Below are 15,319 nucleotides of genomic sequence, written 5' to 3' on the forward strand. Positions count from 1 at the left end.
TCTCTTCTCATACATTTATACAGTGTTGTAGTGTAACGAGGCAACCAGGTGCCACTAATTGCCAGGGAGTGAGCATGAACTTGTGTCAAGCCCACCTGTGCCCAATTAGGGTGGGCCCCCACTGCGCATGAGCAGGATTAGGGGGCCAATAAAAAGTGAGGCTCAAACTCACAGGCTCAGCTCACTCCTGAGCTAGCTGACAGAGAGATCAGTTGCTCTCAGAGCAACAGCACCAATCCAGGCTAGTCAACCCTGTGACTATAGGCTCGGAGCACTGTTTGTGAGTCTGTGCTGGAACACCTGGTTGGACCTTGAAGTGCTGTACCCTAAAAGAGGTTCGTCTTGCTACACAGTGTTAAACTGTTAACTGGTTGTATAGAGCTGGACTTCCATTTCTATTCACAAGAGTAAAGTGATTTATTGTACTCTGCATGTACGTTCCCTTTCAGTGACTGCTCCTCCATGCTTTTTGCCTGGTCACAACCAGCCTGCTTAGGCAGTGGTTACTGCTGCAGTATCAGAGGTAAAATTACTCCAGTACTGCCTGTGTAATTACCTTTCCACTTCTGCTTGCTGCAGCAATTGAGCCACCATTACCTATGCAACATGCATATCTTTTTTAGTAGACTTTATTTAATTTCAGTATTTACTACTTTTTAAATTCATGTAGGTGGAAAGATAAACAGTGAAAGAGGCTGACTGCTGTCATGTAAGAATGATGAGTGCAGCTTGATGAAAGAGGAATGAAGAGATGAGTGATGGTGAACAACAGGAAACCTTTAGCCAACTTTACTAACAGCTTGCTTAATTCTTTTCACAATATTTTAAAGAGTGCCTTGAGAATATAAGTCCCCTCATTTTACCTGTTAAGAAGCTGAAGTTCAGAGGCAGAAAGAGCCTTCCCCAAAATAAGCCAGTTCAGCCATTATTGTCTGAGGATGTGTAGTCACTATGCGAAGTCATTTCTGAGAGCTAAAATACCAACCAGTTCTAGGACAGAGAAATATTCTTCACATAACCCTCAATTTTCACACATCTCACCCATCCCTCCCTTAAACTGAACTTTTTAAGTGACTTCTGGCTTTTTATAGCCTACTTTTACCTTTTCAACTAATAGAAATGAAACCAAATCAAGCCAAAGTTTTATGCATATGTAAGGTGGATCAGTTATCAGGGCAAGAGAGTTTTGCTGGATCAACTGTACCAGAACCAACAGGACATATTTGCAGCACATTCCACTACAGAAAGTGGAGCCAAACTGAATTTTCCCCCCACTATCATAAATGGCCACCAGAAAAATAAAGTGAGGAGGATTAAGGGTCAGAAGTGGAATTCCCTCATATGCAGCTGCCATTGTTCCATATATTTAAAAACTCCTCTAGAGCATGAACCTTGGGCTCTAGATACATGTTGTCCCTTGATTTTCCACACAGGTTGTCCCCAACCTTCTTCAAGGTTGGTGAGGTCCTACAGGCTGGGATTAATTTGGCACCTGTTAAAGGTGCTTGATTCTAAGTATAAATCTATTTCTCTAAAGGTGTGGTACCTGTTAGAAGGTCCACAGCAGCATCAAGTATCTTTGGCAAGATGTTCCTAAAACTATCAATAAACATTTCTTAAAATAAGCAAGATCAAGACAGGTGTCTGCTTGAAATTCTTTATGAGCAATCTTTGTGAGGTTTTCTAGGTTTTTTTTCATGTTTTTTATCTTTCGTAATACTGTACTTGACTAAAGATTAGTGAAGTTACAAAAGGTAAATAAAAAAACCCTCAAATCTTTATCCTACTGCTTAGATTAACTTCTCACAGCCCAACTACTTAATTTCAGCAGACTGTTTAGTTCTAATAAATGAATGGCTTTTTGAATTAGGGACTTTTTATGCCTTGGAATAGTTTACTCCTAAATTCCTTTTTTTGCAACAATAGTGTGTAATATTCTACTGGTTTACCCATCTGAGAGCTATGTCTCCATATAAAAAACAGTTACCTGTTTGTATATACAAGTGTGCAAGTATGTACATAAATAAGAAAGCTGCAGCTCTGGATAACAGTTTTATGTAGAATGGGATTAGTAGATCAAATTTTTTACATATAAGAATCGTGGGCATTGTCACATTAAATATTTAATACATTCTGCAAACAGCTAGTGCTAAAATGAGTAGTATATAAAGAGAAATACATTCAGTTACAGCTTAAAGACAAATCTAATATTTCCTATCATTAGATACAGTTGCTTTGTATCTCAAATGCAGTATATCAAAACAGACTTTATTCTTTGTATTTTTGTATTTGTATTTTCAACAGACTTTATTCTTATCATAGGGCTACTAAGAAAATTGAGGTGAAAGTGCATGACAGCTATCCAGAAGTTTACTCCTCACCTGTGCTGTATGTCAGAGCTGGTTGTATGTTTAAGGCACATTTCTCACTAATGCAGTTTCCAAAAAAAATTAATTTCAAAAAAATTATTTGAAATTAAAGAAGAATTCTATTTTCAACTGCAAGAACTGTGCCTTTAAACAAAATCAGAAATTTTAAACTACACAAAATACATAACCTAATTCTTTGAAACAAGCAAACAATTCTGTGGCCAGAAAAGGAGTTCATTTTCCCATGACACGTCAGAGTAAAATTACTTTTTTTTATTAATTTATAAGCAGTAGCAACATTCCTGTCTAAAAGAAGTAGGCAGATTTTTGTTTATCATTTAAAAAAAGAGTAGATGTTGTTTTCATCAAAGGCTTCTCAAGTAGTAGAACCAGGCAGTACAGCAGATGCTACTGTATCTTCATACTGAATTTAAATTTTGAAATAAAAGATGAACTTGAGTCAGACATTCTTTTGTGTCAGAAATCACCCCTAAGCTCTTCCTCTGAGCCTCCCCTTCCCAGCTCTTCCAGTGAGGCAGTGGTGCTCACTGTGGGCCTGTCCCAGTTAGCCCTTCCTGCTTGATCTGCATATCAGTGCATATCCACAGAGAGTGGGTTATTCCAGGATGAGAACAGGTACTACAATGCCACAGCATCCTATCCCACAAACAGAGAAGCAAGAGAAAAAAGTGCACGGTGCTGTGTCTTCCCTTACAGATATTAGGAAGACTGGTGAAAATACTGCTAAAAATCATTCATCTGGGACTTTATAAACTAAATAAAGCACTGTTATTTTCCCTGAATGGTCCATTCAAAGGACACTGTAAAGAAAGTGCAGCAATAGTATACGGTTGTATATTTTTCCATGGCATGATGTAAACACTGTGTTCTACTGATAGAAACCTGACTGAACAGTGGCAAGTATTACAATTTGGCCTAATGAGGAAAGAAAAGATGGTAGGGATACTCAATGTGAATGAGCAGGGCTGAAGTTAATTATGTGTCTAGTTTGATCTGCAAATCTTACCGAGATTTCTTCTTTTACTTCTTGTAAGTCAAAACTGATTATGTGCTGTGCTGTGATCTGCTGGTCCCCAAACCAAAGCAAGGCTGTCAGTCAGGTAGCCAATGTTGTTGTAAGCAGTCAGCTGCTATGAGCAACTTCTGTTTCCAGGGTGGAGCTGAGTCCAACACAGACCTTTTCCAAAGTCACCACTTTCCTCCTTTTTCTTACCAGACCCCAAACTGGTAATATCTGTGTCTGTGTTTCCCTGCACTTCTAACTCTTGCAGTGGCTGCCTGAAGGATTAGCTGACATTGCTTCCATTCTTTTTGTTCAGAATTACTTCCAAAGTTGCATTTTCTTAAAACTTTCTCTTGCCTTTGTCCCTGGGAGACTGTTATTCCAGTCTCCTCCCTCTATTCCAATCTCTTCCCTTCACCAAAAATGTCCCTTGAGGTGCATTCAGTAACACTTCTGGAGTATAGTCATAGCATAAGATGATGGCTCCAGAAAGTGGTCATCTGCTCACCATGCCTAGATAAGGCAACTTGCAATTAAGGCACCAAAGAAATAAGTACCCATTTACAGGGGGTCCATGTCTCAGTTTTCTTCTTTCAGTCCCTTTTCACAGAATTACAAAATGATTAGAGTTGGAAGGGTGTCTCTAGAGACCATCTAGTCTATCTCTCCCACTAAATCAGGATGACCTAAAACACAGGACTGCATCCAAGTGTGTTTTGAGTATCCCCAGAGAAGGGGACTCCATAACCTCTCTGGGCAGCCTCTGCCAGTGCCTTGTTGTCATCCTCTTAGTAATGAAGTTTTTCTTATATTTAAATGGAACTTCCTACATTCCAGATTGTGCCTGTTGCCCTTCATCCTGTCACTGGGAACTACTGCATTCTCCTTGCACCCACCCTCTAGATACTTGTAAGCATTTATAAGGTCTCCCCTGAGCTTTCTCTTCTCTGGGCTAAAATATCTCAGCTCTCTCAGCCTTTCCTCATAAGAGGGATGCTCCAATCCCCCAGTCATCTTTCTTCCAAAATACACTCCTGAGGAGCATATTATACTGATGTGGAGAGAAGAGGAAAGGAGAGGATCTCAACTCTCTATCTCTTCAAGCAGAAGAATGATAAACAGCAGTACTTCTGCTCATCCCTAAAAGTACTCACTTGAACAGAGAGAGGTATGGCAGTGGCTGGCCTGACTTTTTAAATGAAATGCTAGTATGTGTGCACTGTGCTGTGTAAGCACTCTACTAAACAGATAAAAGATACAGAAAATGTTAAGTAACTTGCCTAGGGCCATATGGCAATTCAATAACAATGCTTGCAGTTAAAAAATAGGTTGATGTTTCTGAAACAGAAATACTTTCTTGCAGGAAAAAAAAAAAAAAGGCGTTTATCAACAGTCCTGGGGAAAATGGAAAACTGTGAGCTCTTGAAACGCTTTATTTTTGCAAAGTAGTCCCAGAACAACTTTAAAGTTTTAAAAAATTACTTGTTCCAGAACTCAAGATCATTAGCTAAAAGCTGAAACACACTGACAGTCAGGATCAACAGTATTGTTGATGAAATTAAGCAACTTTTCTAATGATTCTTAAATACTGAAGAGAGCACAACCTGAAGATCTTGAAGTTTTCATGGATGTACATTGCTATTATTGGATTGGTTATTTTTTTTTTCTTTCCAAGGGTCAAAACCACAAAGGTCACCTTGTGACTTGACTCAAGAAGAGGACAGTGTTTCCTCTGGATATATGTGTGTAGCCCTAGCAGAGGTGTCTGGAGTTTGCTTTGTCTGCCCCCAAGTTTCAGTTTATAGTTTCTACCCTATAAAAAAAGATCAGACATTGACCACCTTCCTCATCCAATTTTTAACAAGAAAATCATAATGCCTCTCATTCACCATGGCTACTTCACCAACAACATGTTTTGAAAATGGGCACTATATTGAGGAGATGTATACAAGGAGGACCTCCCATAGGCAGAGCAACAGGCAGCTGGGGCAGCACATGCTTGCTGAGAGAGATCTATCACAGGATCTCTTTTTATTTTGGGGTGCCCCAGGTGGCCCATCACTTCCTAAAGCTGACACATTCACCCAGCCATAAGAGGTTGCTCCAGACAGATGTTTGCCAGGCACAGTCACAGCTGTAGAGCTGTCATCTGTTAGGGAAAACATCCACATCTGATCCCCTCCAGTATGGGAGAGAAACCAGTCTCTTCTGATGTGATTTCCCTCCAGCATGACAAGAGGTCTGGCTCCCTGGTAAAGCTAACGAAAACACTGTGCCTGGACTGATAGTGATTTAGAGAGATTTTTTTTCTGCTACAGTGACATGTAAATAATGCCAGAGCCTCCATCTTTCTCTGGTTTTGTATATTCACAAAAGCTCTGGGTAAAGGAGCTTATAAATTTTAAAGAAACTCTTTTTTAAAGGACATCATGCGTTTTAAAGTTACAGCATGTTTAGTTCCATTTTAAATTAGAACTTTAAACGGCATTTCTAATCATATATAGTTGTAGTAACAGGCTTAATTCATTTAAAGTATGAAACAAAGATGCATTTCTTATATTTTGAAATACATTACTGAACAAGCTTTATTGCAAATATAATTCAGTTTAACACTATGGCTTAATGAAGAAGTAGCAAAGGAAATAAATTACACATTCTCTGATTAATTTACAAAGTAAATATATACATTTTGCAAAGGCAGTCTCATCACTGACACACAAATGCCTTCTGATAAGCTTTACTGTGTGAATTATACTCAAACAATTATAATCGCCTTTTTTTTTCCCCTTTCAGTGTGGATTTTACTGTACATGGCCGTGCTTTAGCGTCTGGCACATGGATTATTGGAGTACCTGCTCAGTGATGCTCTGACAGCCCCTCAGAAATGTCACACCTCCATCCTAGGTTGAACAGCTCTGCTGATTTCATCTTTATCATGTAATGCATGGTCTGTGATGCCCAGAGCCTTGCAGGCTATGGTCGTGTAAGAAGAGACTATTCTGCCTGTTTGGCTGGCATGTCTGCTCAGCTCTGAAATGTTTCTACTGACTGTTTCTAGATGTCTGTGAACTAAGACAAGGTATTTTCCTGGCCTTCATGAGCAGTCAAACCTCCAGCACCTTGACCTTCATGGCAGTGGTAGGGTTTCATGCTCTGTGTAGGGTTTATGTGGAATAAGATGGGAAAGAAAGAATTTAGGAGTAGAAAGTCTGTTTAATATTAATGAGATGTTTATAGCTGTAAGATCTCTATATGCATTCACAAATCAGATACTGGGGGATTTTTTTATGCTCAGAACACCGAATAAATGCACATTCGGTATTTAAGAAATTATGCTGGCACTCCAAAGATGAAGAGCATCTCTCTTTGTGTGAGACATTTTGCAAAGTATGTATACTAACAATTTGGATGAGAGGTGGAAGAACAGGTGGATGACAAAACTTCTGGTATTGAGCAAATGTAGCTGCTTCTCTCTCTGTTACAGTTTGTAGCTACATCTGGCCTTGTACCCCTCCTGAAACACAGGTAGATACTATAATGAAATAAATTTTCATCAGAAAAAAAGCTGAGATGAAAACAATGGTGAAAAATAATGGTGTGGCATCGTGACTTTGAGAAAGGATCTTTTCTTTTCTAAAATATTATTGGTGCTATAAGATGAAAGAAAAGTCAGGGTATCCCTGAGGTCATATTCCTAAAAAAGCATGTTAATCCTTTGACATTTATCAAAATAAGTCTACTTTATATTATTCCTTTAATGAAATTTAATCCCTGTACAGTCTTTTTCACGTTCTGTAACAAACAAGTAGATGCACTCAAAAACTCAAGTCTTTCACAATAACAAAAATTACAACCATATTTCTCTGCAAGTATTTAACTCAGAGGGAGCACAAAACTGTCACTCAGAGCTCTCATACTGTGTGATTTTTTTTCAGAATAAATATTTCCAAAAATTTAAGCAGGATTGCATTGTTTCTAGCTTTCCAGCAAAATCTGAGCTATGGGAAAAACATAAATTAGTTTATATGACTAAAAGATAAAAATTACGCTTCTCCAGAACTCAAAAAGGCCTTTGTGGATAGAATTAGGGTGTTTATTTTTATGCATGAAGCATTTGTAGTAAAGGACAATTTATACAATAGGATTTGGACAAAGCACACTTTCCCTGGAAAGCAAACATAGCAACAGGAAAGCACTTCTCATAAGGGGCATACACAGGCTATAAATGTTTATTGTGTTATTGACAATTATCTGTTTAAGATATGGGATTACTCAATGAGTAGTTCAGAAAATATGTGCATTATGGCTTAATTGCTTCAGTATCAAATTCATTTTTAGAATACCCTGTAGATAAAGAAGATAGGAAAATAGTAGATGTATTTTTATGAATGGAAATTTTGCTCTATCTGCCTTCCTTTCTACTAGATACTTCATATTTGTTTCAGTCAACAACAAAAAAAAAATATGTACTGGTCTTTCCCACAGATAATTGACATGTTTGATTTTTAGCTTACAAGTTTTGATCAGAATTGGCTGTGAATTTACTGCTCTAATAAAGTGATGTTTCACGATATTTATTAGGTCTTTTTTGTACAATTGACAGCTTAAAAGGACTACCAGATACTTATGTTAATGTTGTGGTAACCCACTTCGATCCCAAAAGTATCACTGAAAGGAGACAGTAATTGTTCTAAAGCTGACTGGAGAAAAGATATTTCCTTTGTTATAAAGAAAATTATCTTGTGAATGGGTATTCTACAGATTTGGAGGTCTTATATATATCCGGGTTTATTCCCAAGCCAAGGCAAAATCATTTCCTGTAACAAATTTTCCAGTGCAATATTTAATTATCAAGTCATTGGCTTCTGCCACTTCTCTTGTGACTATTCCAAAGACTAATAGACTTACCAATCAGGAAGTTCTACATATATTCAGACTATATTTTAGGCCATTACACCTAATTCTAGTGCACTAAATAATTTCTTTTGAAGGGCTGACCCTCTGAATATTGTAGACCACTGTCATCTTACAGTTAAATTATATGTTTTTAGGTCTTCCAGCCTATCATCATAACTGAGACTATTTCTACAGTTCCCTTTTCAATTTTTAATTTATTTCTATCAGGACTATGGAGCTAAAAATGATAAATCTTTCATTCAAAGGAACTGTTGCAGAAATCAAGTAAGAGCTTCAAAACATGATTCAGCTTAGAGAGGCAGATACCAGGTACATATTTGAAATACCAGTCATAGAAACAATGAAAAACCAGTCATAGAAAAATAACTGGGATGGCAGTTCTGAAGACATCTCTGGGTGAGAAAGCGTGACATGGCTCTACTTCTGCTCTCAGTATTTGCCAATATCTTCCTGATAATGAGGTGAGGCCACTATAAGAAAAGAGCCATTGCCTCTTTCCTCTGTGACAAGACACTTATTTATGAAGCACTAAATTAAAAAGGATTTTTTAACATACATTCATGTCTAATGAACTAGTCTATAAAGCAATATGCTCTTCTCTTTTAAATCCCTAATTACAGGCCATTTAATGCTAATTATTTGTATTACTATAGTAGCTAGCTGGCCCAATAATAAATTAGGTGTTTCTTGTAATAGGTGCCTCATTCCAACATTTCCTGCTATAGAGACTGTATTGCTGACGTATAAGACAAGACAACAAATTGAAGCAGATTGAGCACAGGGGAAAATACAGTAATGCCTTACAAATTAACAAATTGCTCAACTCATGCTTTGTTGTTCAGGAGGTAACATCAATAAAGTTACCTGAGACTCAAACACTCTTCTGATTTCTGAAGCTCATAGAGATGCCTGTTGAGAAAATGTGTCCCAGGGTCCTTTCAGGCCAGGATCCTCTCAGTCCAAGCTCCTCTCAAAATCAGTAGTCCCAGAGCTCCCAGTGTCTGTACCATTAGCAAGGCTACTATGTGATTATTTTTTTATATCAGGAACTCAAGAATTCCTCAGTCCACAAATCTGGGCTAAGTAAGAACTACATAGTCTCCCTTAGCACTGGAGACCCTTAGACTGCTTGGAACTGTTGCTTTTTTCTGCTAAAATGCTGCTTCTGCCAAAAATTGGAGGGGAATCAAAACCCGTTCACCTGGTTCTATTTTAAACCAGTATCCATTGGCTTAACTGGTGGTAAACTTGAATAACTTAGAGCTTCCAGAGCTGAAAAACAATATGATGAAAGAGAGGAGAAAAAAATGAACTTTTTCAGTCACTTGGCTATTTTCCTTCATCTAGCACTAATCCTATCAGCAAAGAAAAAAGACACCACTAATTAGAATTCTTTCAGTTTTTAAGTCATGGTGACTCATATGAACAAGAATAATTGACAACTGAGAGTTTGTTCTTACCAGATTTGAACACTTTGCATCTGTTTCAGGAAAGCAATAATGTATGTATTTAAATTTTAAGCATCAGAGAGGTCCAAATTATAGGAACTTTATAAACCCCTTGTAGGAGCACCTCATACATTATGGGACATTTAGCTAAAATCCTAGCATTTAAATCTAGTTTTTAGTTTATTACTCTCCCTAATATAGACTATTCAGAGATATTTTATTAATGTGACATGAAAGACTTCTGTGCCTCACAACTCTCATATGTTTTTCCAAAATGTCAGCCAAATGACACCACCTCTCTTTTCCAATCTTGTTCTGTACCACCAACAACAGGAATGTATATGTTTGCTTATTTCAAATGCTGTGCAGCACTTAACAATTCATAAGAGGAATCTGAAATTCCCTCTTTTCAAGCCACCTCCCTTAATCTGCTGGCCATTCTTCTACCTAGACTGGACCAAAATCATGTCATCCCCCCAGTATATTGCCACTAGAAATTGTCCTACCTCCAAATTTCTCTTTGCTGAGGATAGAAGGGGGAAGTGGATAGAAGGAAGCTGCTGGGTGTAAGGGGGTTACATGGACCCCAGCAGGTAAAAGCATATTTGAGACACCCTGAACTCTGCAGTGCAGAAAACTAATACTGGAGAGACCGTGGCAATATTGGCACTTACTATTTTTGTTGTAAGCTGGCTCTGAACAAGTATGTTGTGCACAGACTCTTATAAAGCAGTGGTAATTTTCCAAAGGAAAAAACAAAACAAAACAAAACAAAACCAACCAAACAAAAAAAGCCCCCCCAAAACAAACAAGAAAATAAAAAAAAAAACAACTGAGCAAGAAAAAAAAAGCAAACAGAAAAACCCAACAAACACCCTCATATAAAAAATGACATGTACTATCTGTTCTGGTCTAACTTTTATATCTCTCACTGGTATACTTTGGATTTGTGTTTTTGCTTAAATAATTCCTCTTCGGAATAAAGTTAGAGAGTTCAGTGGCAAATGGAAGGACATTTATTCAAGCTTCACTACCATACAAGAATCACTTAATGAAGAAGATAGTATAATGACATGTACAAAGGAAAACAAAACCAACAAATCCAATTTTTTTTGAAGTCTCTTTTAAGGACATGTGTATGTCTGAGCCCAAATCCTAAATCTTATAATCTCTTTGGAAAGGTTATATCAGAGCTCCTAATCTTATTTCCAGAATAGTATCACATCTACAGTTCACTTATACATATTAAATTTCTAAATGGAAAAGCTAAGAAAAGGTGATTTTTATCACCAAAATATATGTGATAATACTTACAGTCTTTACATTATAATGTATTCACCTCCCATACACTTTTGTAAGCTATCAAGAGAAAATATCTTTGCTGCTTGTTTGGTGTTTTTCAGAAGCAACAAAGCAAAAACCTGACCTACACCATTATCAGTGGTAAAAGTTCCCACAGTTCTACCCACATGAGGGTTTTTTCCTAGGATGTCCTTTAAACCACCTCAGAATTTATTTAAATGAAAGTCTCACATCATAACTCTAAGGAGAGAGCACATTAAATGAAATGCCATTAACATTCTGTGTCTTTTTAATTTCATACTTAAGTTAACATAACATTAGCATTGGATTTTGTCCATGAAGAAATGACCTAAGACACTGTTAAAGATCAACAAAAATGCACACAGTATTTTCCTAATCCAATCACATAATATTTTCTATCTGTTTGTGTTACTGCGTTTCACATACAATATATTTCGGAATATTGCAAGGCAGAGAGCACTCGCTGAACAGAATCATCTACATAAAAGCATGATTTTTTGTTTCCTTCTCAAGCATTGTAATGAAAAATGGATGTATATTAGCCCACTTGTTCAGCTTACAATTATTTCTTATTAAATTCCAAAAAGTTTAATGTTTGCCTAATCTTGAGTGATAGCCCTAATCAAACTTTCTGTTGTCTTTTTCCCCCAGCATCTGAAGAGTGCTTAAAAGTAAACAGAAATGATGGAAAGGGAATCCCTATAGTAGAAATTAAGAAATAAAATACAGGGATTAACCTTCAGCCTTATGTGCCTTTATCTCTGCTTTGCCTTGCAACCAAAGGGAGACTGTTTAACTATTAAAAAAGATTAAACGTATTAATTAGACTAAGAGATAGAAACCTATCACCCTTCTGTCAGAAGCAGACCAGAAATAAAACTTCTTCCAGATTAAAAAAAAAAAAAATTAAAATCCCTATATTTTCAGAGTTTGCTCAAAGCAAAATCTTGTTGATCAACTTTCTATATTCCTATTGTTGTCTAAAAGATTAAACAAATGAGTCCGAAGTTTTGATTAATTTTTGTATGAGGGGTAGAGCCACTACTTCCTCTTCATATCAAAGTAGCAGCAATACACAGAAACAAATATAATTCTATTGGGATTTCATAAATCTGTGTAAATAAAACAGGAAGATGAACAGGCAGCCCCCAATTACCTTTTTTTCCTCCTTCCCAAAATGAAGAAACTACACAGCACACTTAAATTTTGTAGAGTATATTTTAAATGCCTTTTGTAGCAGAAACAGATATTATACTAAACTGCAGCTATCTGCCATGTCTAAGGACAGATTAGACAACTTTTTGAGTCACTTGTCAGTAGAAGATTAGAAAACATTATTCAAGACAAAGACAAGGCAGAAGAGACTATACTTTTATCCCAGAATAACCCATTTTTTAATTTTACAAAGTTGTATATGATTCTTTTTTTAAATTTTATGAATTAAAAAATATTGCAGCTTTCAGTCAGACACCTTTATAAAAATAATAGATTTTAATAAAATGCATTCATCTCATTGTGTGTTAAAGGTGACCCTGTTAGAAAAATAGATTATGATGAGGCTGGAAAACTATAATGGGCTACGTTAAATAGCTCCATTTGAAATATGTTAAAGTCATCTGCTAAACAGCAAATTGAAAAAAATTACATTAAAGGTCACAAAGAAATAGTTCAGACTCATACTACTAAGTAGTAAAAGATTAATCACTCTTTTACAAAAAAAGATCTTTTCAATATATATGTATATATACCCACACATGTACACAAATATGGAACAAACATACACACATCACTCGCAAAAAATATATTCTAAAATAACTACCAGTTTATTTTTTCCAACTCAAATCAGTCCATACCTGCAATAACCACCCTAACACAGAGTGTACTGGATTCACATTGCTCTAAGTAGCAAGAGTTTGACTCCCAACATTGGATACTTAATACTTATGTACTTAATTTTATAATTAATCAGATTACAATATCAAACAAATTAGAGAAAATCAGAATGCTAGAAGGACTGATTCCAGTGCTCTTTAGCTAGTTTCAGTATCTTATTTACATGAAATATCAATAGCTAAAAGGAAAGGATCTTTTCTAAATATTTTATTTTCTACATGAGACAATCTGCATTCTCCAAAATCACTTCAGCATAAAATTTTAAAGGTTTGGAGAATAAAAAATATCCGCTTGTGTGGCTTTCGTTGAGACAAAACTTTCCAAGATGAGGTTTTAGTCACTGATAAATGAAGCTAAAAAATCAGCAACAAATTCCTGCAAAGGCTTTGCTGTAAATACTAAGCAAAATTTTATTAACAATCAGTGCAACAGTGTATTAGTATTCATAATGAAGGTGTAATTGAAATGGTAAAAGCACACATTATTTTTTTTATCTTATAGGTGATCCTAAAGTGAGTCAGAGGAGACAAATCACTAAATACTGCTGCTGATATACAGAGCTGCAAAATAAAAACTAATTTTTAAAAAACAAAGAAAGCAAACCAAAATTATTAGTTTCAGGAATGTTAGTCAAATGAACAGTTCTGAAGGGAGATATATTTTGCATGGGAGTTTACATGTTATGTTATGGTTCTTTCACAAATGCTGTTTTGCTTCTATATATATATATATATATGTAAAGGGTAAAGCTTTTGGGTCTTACTGTGTTGAAGCTTCTGACCAAGAGCAGAGAACTAGTGCCAAGCACAGTTTCATTTGTTCTTTTTGCCCAAAGAGCACAAAGTCCAAGACTTTTATCAATGCTCCAAATGCTCCCCCCCCAAAAACAAACCTTCATTTAAATAACATTTCATTAAAATCACAAGTCTTTCCATCCAAAGCCAGGATTCCTTCTTCACCTCACCCTTAGGCATTTGTCTGGCCGGTCCTGGCAGCTCCAGCTGCAGACAGAGGCATTCATTCTGGTGCTTTGCTTTTTTTTTCTCTGAAGACAGTAGTCCCACACTCCACACCAGAGCCCTTATCCAGAATGTCTCCATCCCAGTCCCAGTTATCTTCTCCAGGCTGCCTGTGTTCAGCAAGGGCTCCCCTTTGAGCTCCCAGCCCGGCCCACTTTGGGCACAACTCCACCATGGAAGCAAACCCCATGAGAGCCTCAGGTTCCTTTGTAGCCACATTGCTGGCAAAATCTAAGCTTTCTCTACTGACTAGGTTGTGCACATTGCAATTTTCCAAAGGCACACAAATTGGCCACAAAAAGGTTGGCAAGAGGTGCAGCCACAAAACAGAGCACGGAAAACTCTTTTTTGCTAAATGCCTTTCTCCAAAGCAGAAGGATGCTTGAGCTCTTCAAAGAGAAATTTCCTTTGTTTTCTTGTATGGGGTTAAAAGGCTATTTCTGCTGCTTTTCAAATCTGCTTATTGAAAGGAACCAGAACTTTTTTTGAAAGGAATTTCAAGTGAAAGAGGTAAGAAAAGGAAAGAAATCCGTTGAAGCAAATACCCATTAGAGAAAATTTCAACCCACATACTTAAAATCTAGCAAAACTTTAGAAAAGTAAAACACTTTTCACAGTATGAAGTATATCTGATATAAAATATCAAGCAATCAAAATATGCATAACAAGAAAGACCATGGCACAAGCTCAAGCTCTATTGAAAAAGCACTCAAGGCAAAGGGAAACCTCTATCATAATTCTGGTTTGGCTCTCCCTCTAGTACTTGAGGGTCAGGAGCAGAGACATCACCATGACCTTAGACAAGGTCATGAAGGCTGTTGAGGAGAATCCTTAACCAGTATACTTACTATGCAATATTACACCAGCCAGAAATATGTGAAGAATCAATATTCTTCCACCCACCAGCTGGGGCAGAATTTCTCCTAAGTGAGTAATTCTAAGTGTTACCACAAAGGGTTGAGAGGAATTTTGCTGGTGAACCAGAAAAGCAAGTTGCAACACCAGGACTGTTTTTAGCCTGTCAAAACCAGACATCTGAAATATCTCAAAAACAAGACTCTAAATGAAAATACACACAGAAACAGTAGTGAGTCAAACAAAGTACAAGGTTACCATGTAGAGAGGTTATCAGTCTCTTCCACATCCAAGGGCTTTCTACAGATTTGCTTCTTTAAAAAGATCATAAAATAAATCAAAGAACACAGTTAAAAAGCCTAAATTACTGTAAGATGTACACAAGTCTTTTTGTCAGCTTAAAATCTGAGACACAACTACAGTTTTCTTCACTGGTATCATAAATACCTCTTTTCTTTATGCCTCTATGCA

Source organism: Calypte anna, chromosome 2 (assembly GCF_003957555.1).
Source record: "Calypte anna isolate BGI_N300 chromosome 2, bCalAnn1_v1.p, whole genome shotgun sequence".
In the NCBI taxonomy this organism is placed as follows: Eukaryota; Metazoa; Chordata; class Aves; order Apodiformes; family Trochilidae; genus Calypte; species Calypte anna.